At 36.9% G+C, this 7,256-nt stretch overlaps 2 long non-coding RNA genes across 3 annotated transcripts; one reads left to right on the top strand and one right to left on the bottom strand.

The window, feature by feature from the left end:
- The first annotated feature begins 448 nt into the window (after nucleotides 1-448).
- On the top strand, nucleotides 449-1,627 carry LOC139192826 (uncharacterized). Its single transcript, XR_011577249.1, has 2 exons — nucleotides 449-1,224; nucleotides 1,485-1,627. It is a non-coding gene; the product is annotated as an uncharacterized lncRNA (long non-coding RNA).
- Nucleotides 1,628-3,334: 1,707 nt separating this feature from the next.
- On the bottom strand, nucleotides 3,335-5,259 carry LOC139192825 (uncharacterized). 2 transcript variants are annotated; one of them, XR_011577248.1, is made up of 4 exons: nucleotides 5,053-5,259; nucleotides 4,866-4,965; nucleotides 4,110-4,172; nucleotides 3,352-3,434 (listed from the first exon to the last, which is right to left on the bottom strand). It is a non-coding gene; the product is annotated as an uncharacterized lncRNA (long non-coding RNA). The 2 variants fall into 2 exon arrangements; XR_011577247.1 differs by lacking the exon at nucleotides 4,110-4,172 and having other exon boundaries at nucleotides 3,335-3,434.
- Between the last annotated feature and the right edge of the window lie 1,997 nt (nucleotides 5,260-7,256).

Raw genomic sequence — 7,256 nt, 5'->3', positions numbered from 1 at the left:
TTCCCATTCTCATTTTCAGCTTGTAAGCTTTAAGAGTTATAAACTCTTCTAATATTTCAAAGTGTTTTGTTATCACCAAGCTTGCTACTTCTTTCCTTTCGGTTGTCCAATTTTATTGAGAGTGCAAAGTGAGAGGTGTGATAGAGTTTGTAAACTTATCACCCACATATATTGGTATTGAGTTAGTAAACTTTGAATACCAACAACATATACCTGAAGTTCGAAGATATGTGCCGGGAGGTGGAGGAAATAATGCAGCAGGTATTGTTTCTTGTTATGTACAATCATCTAGTTCTTGTTTTGCCTTACGCCACAAGTTTCTGTTAACATCTACATTTTCCGAATTGTTAAGTCAATGTGGACATGTTATTTTCAAGCTCAGCTATATCAGCTCCACTCTCACGGTTGCTTGACTTAATTTTATGGAAAATTCCTTTGTTTTGCAGGAAGTAATTGAACCTGCTATAAGCCAGTTGGAGACATTTTGTGAGACTGTTGAAAACCTTCTCTCCTCGTCAGAACCTGTAGGAGATGCACTCTCTCAATCTTCAGTGGATATAGAGGAAGGGGCAGCTTCTGACTCATCTCTTGTACAAAACGCTACTTACGAAAACCGCGATAAAAGGTCATCAAATGGCAGAGTCCACTTAGGTTCTGTGGAATTTGTTAAGACCATATCGTGTGGTTATCATTGGAAGAAACTAATGATATCAAGGTGAATAAATTTCAGCTCGATGGAATTTATCATGCAAGTCAAGAAATTGAATTGGATGGTGGAGACAATATGTTAGTCCCAGCCTTGGATGATGTAGGAGGGTGCAATTCTCTTATGGAAACAGATTACAGAAGTAGTAACCACACTGACATGTCTTCTAATATTTCAGATGACATACAATTTTACGATTTTGTTAACTTGGTAGAACCATGTAAGAGAAACCCTGCGATTATTAGATCTTGTCCTGCTGATGCCCTTTCAATATCAAATTGTAAGTCTAGCCACGTCTAGATTCCCAATATTTGTATGTTTCTTCATTTATGCGTTCTTTTCTACTAATTTTTGTGTTGCCTCGGACAATGGTGCAGCCTGCTTGACCACGGATGCGACAGTTTCTCCTCCCAATGGTATTGAACTGCACAATAGTTTTGATGAATTAAAGTCTGCCGTGCCTTTGCCAGTGTGCAATAGTTTTGAGGATCAATCTACCATGCCTTTTCCAGAAAGTGGTAATTTATCATTTCATCGATCTTCTTTCCTATGTTGCAATTCTGTTGCCTTACGTTCTAACATGTTATACTATTGTCTAAATGTTTTCCGGTTTTTGCATGCGTGCATATCATTATCTTGCCCTTTAATAGAGGGCCTACAGACTTTTGATGCATATCGGCAGTTTCTTTGATTACATCAAATTATGTTTTAGCAGTAGTATTAAGGAAGTATATGTTTTCAACTATTCCTTCATAAAGATCTCATGGCTCCATTTCAGAAGCGTGGGATAATGACATTGCTAAGTCAGGTTTACAGACTACGCAATCATTGAACATAAAGCTTGACGAAAGTTGCATTAAAGTGGATGGTACCAGAATTCAATCCATTTCTTGTGAAGAGGCAAAATGCGGGTCTTACAAGGTACATAAACCCTTTGATGGAACTTGATAAATCTCGGAAGTGATAATACATCATAAGAATTTGAACTCAAGCTCTCTACTCACATTTGCGCAACTGATATGATTTGATTTCTTTCTTCTTTTGGTTCTCAGAAAAAAATGAAGCGTTTGCTTCGAAAATAAGATTATTGAATATGCAACACCATAAGCAGCCGGCAGATCCGTCTGGGAATCTTGATGCAGGATTTGATCAACAGAAAGAAAAAATTTCACAACCACCGCAGTCATTGAGAAATCTAATTCACAGGATTACGAATTTTCTGAGTCCGAGTGGAAGATAGTTTAAATTAGAGTACCATTTTTGTTTCTTGATAGTTGATATGCAAGTATAAGAGGATTACCATTCTGCCTCCTATTTGTTGTAGAGTTGAAAACACTGAGGTGACTAAAGGCTGTAAAAAGTATGCTTCCATTTGTGTGGTCGGAATGCTGATTGAGTTTAATATTTGTACTCAATTTTTTAATGAACAATATTTGGCTACTTAAAGATGAATAAGAACTCTTACTCAAAATTTCTCAAATTTGTTTGTGGTCAAGTTATAGAACATCGTATTTATAATTAGAACAATTCATATTATAAATCACCCTATTAACACCTCTGCAAAAAAATCAATTAAAACTAAGGTCGTTTAGTCATCAAACTGTTAAAAACAAATGAACGGTATTAGTAAAAGCATTAAGAACTGGCTATGTATTTGCTACTAAACAGCCTTAGTTTTAATTTCTTTTTTGCAGAGATGATCTTTACAGTGTAATTCATAATATGACACGCCCCGACCCTGGTATTCAGGGAATATCAGGGTCGGGGCATGTCAGATTGGTATCAGAATATGGTTTGTTTAGAGCATACTTAGGATTCTCTTCTATTCTCGTAAAGTGTCGGTTTTGACATCATTTGGATGTCAGGACTTCTAGGTTTGGTGCCATTTGGCACAGTTGTGCGAACCTTTCTCTATTTGAATTGTCATCTTCTTATTGAAATTCAAGAACTCGTGTCGGGATTGTGCCTCATCGGTGATGTGTTTGATTTGTCGGACGACTTTTAACATCAGATCGATACTCTACAATATGTATTCCTAGGAATTTCGGGCGGAATTGAATCTACATTAGAATGTTGGGGAATAGAAAAATCTTCAAGGTACGAGTTGGTTAAGACCAACTGGAAATCGGAATCGATGATGTCACTCTATGACATGCGTTACCCAGGAACGGCGGGCAAGGTCACATTTATGTGGAAACTACTTAAAACATTCGAAATGCATGCTGGAGGAAAACAAGTAAACGTTGGTTATGACGAATCTGGAAAGTGTTAGTTGGAATTTGAATCAACGTTCTTGGACTCGTTCCTGCTGAGGAAATTTGTATAGATCTTTAGAACAATATTCAATGATTGTTCTATCGTTAACCCTTTTGCTTACTTCAACGTCGAAGTTATGACACGACCCGATCCCGATGTCTTTGGGACATCGGGATGGTCACATGCTGGCCGACACCCGAAGGGTGACGAAAGCCATTTAATTAAGTAAAAGCTCAGAAATAAGCTAAAACATGCATAAGGAACTAGTAACACAATACTAAAGTTCAACTGCTAATTAATAAAATTAGGATCATAACATCAGTTCAGAGCATACGTCTATTACAGAGTATAAACATAATTCAAGATAGAGGAGTGCTATATTACAATAGATGTCGAAGCAGAGGAAATATAACACTGAATCACTGGTAGGGAAATGCCTCGTAGCTTAAATCGTAATCCTCGTTCGTAGGTCCTAAAGGAGGCACAAAACAAACATGAGTGGACCAATTGATATAAATATAATAAAACAGTTATCAAAATACTAACCCTGATTTTATGAAAACACATATATAATGAAAAGCATAGGTTTTCCGAAACCTAGCATGATATGCAGTATCTCAAATCATAACTTGTATATATAATAATCACTAGTGAATTGTTCGATAACCCCATGCCCCATGCCGGCTCCCCGTCTCTAAGCAGATAGTCAGAGGAAAATACACTACAGGGCCATTGCCGGCTCCCCATCCCTGGTCTTAAATGCCAGAGGAAACGCCCTCCAGGCCCTATGCCAACACCAAACCGTCGCCCGGGACGGACCGAAATCTATCCCTACGTCCCATAGCGGAAAGGACCACTAGGTAAGTACAAAACCATTGAACATATATATATTGAAAAGCAACTTCATAGTATAAAGTCATTCATCATCTATACTATAAAGAGGTGTTCTAAACATGTTCTAAATATCACATCGTCATCCATCAAATATTCTATAAGAACACGGGTTATAGGAAAAATAGTAATAATTCAAAGTAGCCTCAGTAAGCATATTATCTCATAAAGTACTTCATAAAACATAAGTATTAAATCATGCTTTTCATGTATGCATTTCTATTATTAAAACATGTTTTTGAAGGGGTCCACTCACAGTACACCGATGGTGCAAAGCTGTACAAAAAAGGTATAGCGGAATCACCGTTAATAATTGCACCTATTCACATAAAGGAGTACCTTTAGTCAAACTCTATTCAAATGATTGAATTTGAGAAAACGGACTTAAAAAATGGGTCCAGGATGTTGAAATTAGCCTAGTAGAGGTCGTGAATGAAACCCTGAAAAGTCAACTCAAAAAGTCAACGTTGACTGTTGACTGGTCAAAGTCAAAGTCAATGTCAAAGTCAACTCTGACAGTTGACCGTTGACCGAGTCAACAGTCAAAGGCAATTGGTCGGAGGTCAAAGTCAGACTTGGGCTTGAATTGGGTTGGGCCGAATGGGCTTTAAGGGTTTTGGGTTGGTCTAAGGTTAAAAGGGTTTTGGGAAAGGGCTGAAAGCCCACTCAGATTGGCCCAAGGCCTTAATTCCTAAAACAAAAAATAATTAAAACCTTAAAAGATTTTGGGTTGGGTCACGGGCCTTAAGCCCTAACATAATGGCCCGAAGGCCTTTGGTCCTAAAACAAAAACAAATAAATAAAAACAAAAGAAAAACAATTGGGTTAGGGTTTTGGGCTAGCCTCACCACACGGGCCTAAGGCCTGATTGACTTGGAACCGGCCTGGGAGGCCTGGTCTCACCGAAGAACAAACACCAGAGCTTCAACAGCTTCGGCCGACCACTAAACACAACCCTAGACCTCGATCTAGGTACCAAAACGAAGAGCAAGACAAGGGGAGTATTTTATACCTTTCCTTTCATCGTGGAACGGCTGGAGATGGCCAGAATCTCCCCCGACACCCTCGGTTCGCCGAAAATGGGTGTGCTTACACCCGAGTTCAATTTCGTCCTAAAACCTCCAAAACCACGCAATAAAACACAATTAAACCACAACTCACAAGATTCTAGGACGAAAAAGGGAAGATTTGAGGCTTACCTAACTGGGAAATAGAAAAATTCGCTGGAGTTCCTTTCCGGGTTTTCTGGGTTCGCAAACACGAGAGGGAGAAAGAGCAGGATGAAGAGATGATGACGATGGGTCTTCCTCGCGTACGCGTGCGTCTCAGTGTGTGGGTATGTGTGCGATTTAGTGAAGAAAGGGAGAGAAATGAGAGATGAGAGAGAGCCGAAAGGGAGAGAGACGGGACAGACAGAAAAGAAGAAGAAGAAAGAAGGGGTTCACCGGGGGGGGGGGGACATAAAGAGAAGTGAGGGGAGTGAAAGGGGTGCTGCCACGTGGCAACTTGAAAAAGAAAGAATCCAATGTTTTTAGATTCTGATTGGTAGTCAAAAAGGACCAAATTGCTAGATTTAAAACATTTAGGGGTAATTACAAACATATATTTTTATAACTAGGGGGTGGGTGTTACAAGTTAAGTTTCCTAATTATTGACCGTTAGCTTTACACTAAATTCTTCGAGTGTTGACTTTGTTTACATTAATTGCTATTATATAGTTTTATTTATTGGACTCTTTATGTGCTTAGGGGCAATTATAGTGGCGTTTCTGTCTTTGCTAACTGTGTGACTTTTCGACGGCTAAGTACTGTGAGTGGACCCCTTCTAAAATTTACATGATTTCATAGTTTAATTGCATAAATGAATAGCATGCCTTATGAGTTTATGATTTTGATTTATGATAAGCATGTTTTTTAAATATGTTGATTTTAGTCTCGTGTTTTTGGTGAGGAATTAATTGTTGACCTATATTGAGCTATATTTTAATATAGGGACACTTTGGATGCGGTCCCTAGCTATCAATATTATTTGATTGAAACCTTGTTAGTTTTTAGTTTTTGATTGAGGTCCCTAACATTAATGTAATAATATAAGTTACTATACTTTTTTAAATTAAAAATTAAAAATTGAAATTTGTAATTGTTTATATTAATGAGATTTTAAATAAAATCCATAATTTATGGGATTAAAAATAACAAAATATAAATTATACTCTCTATTGTATATATGTGTGTGTGTGTGTGTATACACATATATGTATGGGTACATTAACCAAAATTAACAAAAAAAGTTATTGTACCAAAACATGGATACATTCTCAAATCAACGAAAAAGAATGTACCCATATAAGTTTAAACATGGATTAAAAAATTTGAATGGATTTTATATTAAAAAAGGGTACATTTTACATATAGCAAATTGATATATTTGAGAATGGGTACATTTAAGATTAAAAAAATTGAAAAATTATATGAATGGGTACATTTAAGATTAAAAAATTGAGAATCTTTTTATATATAAAAAAAAACTAATAGGTACAAACTTAATTTAATTTAATTTTTTATTATTTTGGAAATGTTTGAATTGAAAATTAATTAGAAGTTTAATAGAGGTGTGAGTATTAAACCCTAAATTAATTACTAATTTTTATATTAAAAAATTATATAATAAACATGTAAATTCATTATCACATTAATGCTAGGGACTTGAATCAAAATTTGAGAACTAATAAGGTCTTAATCAATGAACAGTAAGAACTAGGGATCGGATACTAATTTTTCCTTTAATATATCGTATTTACTATAAAAACCATGAACTGGTAGAATATCTGATGGATGACGATAGGATGCTAGAACATGTTTTAGAAACCCCCCTTTATAGTATAGACGATGGATGACCTTATACTATAAAGTGGTTATTTATGAGAGGCGTAACTATTTGTGCGTACCTAGTGAACACTATGTCGCCTAGGGCGAGGATTTGGTGTTGGCAGAAAGGCCGGGAGAAATAATCCCTAGCTACGGGCTGAGGGACACGGAGCAGGTATTGGGCCGGAAGTTGGTAATCTCTGGCTACAGGCGCAGAGACCACGGAGCAGACATTGGGCCAGGAGTTATATTTACTCAATGATCTTACTAGCAGCACACCGCGCTTACGAGACGATCTACGAGACTATACACGCGATGATTTATATGATGTTTTTCCGTGTTATACCTGTTGAGATGTTTTATGGCATGCTAGAGTTTTAGAAAAACCTATCATTTATTATGCTAGTAGTTTTCATTATTAAAACTTTGGGGGTTAGTATGTTTATAACTGTTTTTGTATTATGTATGTATATGAACTTGGTCCACTCACCCTTGTTTTGCACCCCTTTTCAGGATTTAGAATCGAGGCATACGAT

Source organism: Malus domestica, chromosome 16, assembly GCF_042453785.1.
Source record: "Malus domestica chromosome 16, GDT2T_hap1".
In the NCBI taxonomy this organism is placed as follows: Eukaryota; Viridiplantae; Streptophyta; class Magnoliopsida; order Rosales; family Rosaceae; genus Malus; species Malus domestica.
Note: the sequence above shows the minus strand (reverse complement) of the source record. Positions and strands in the feature narration are given on the sequence as shown.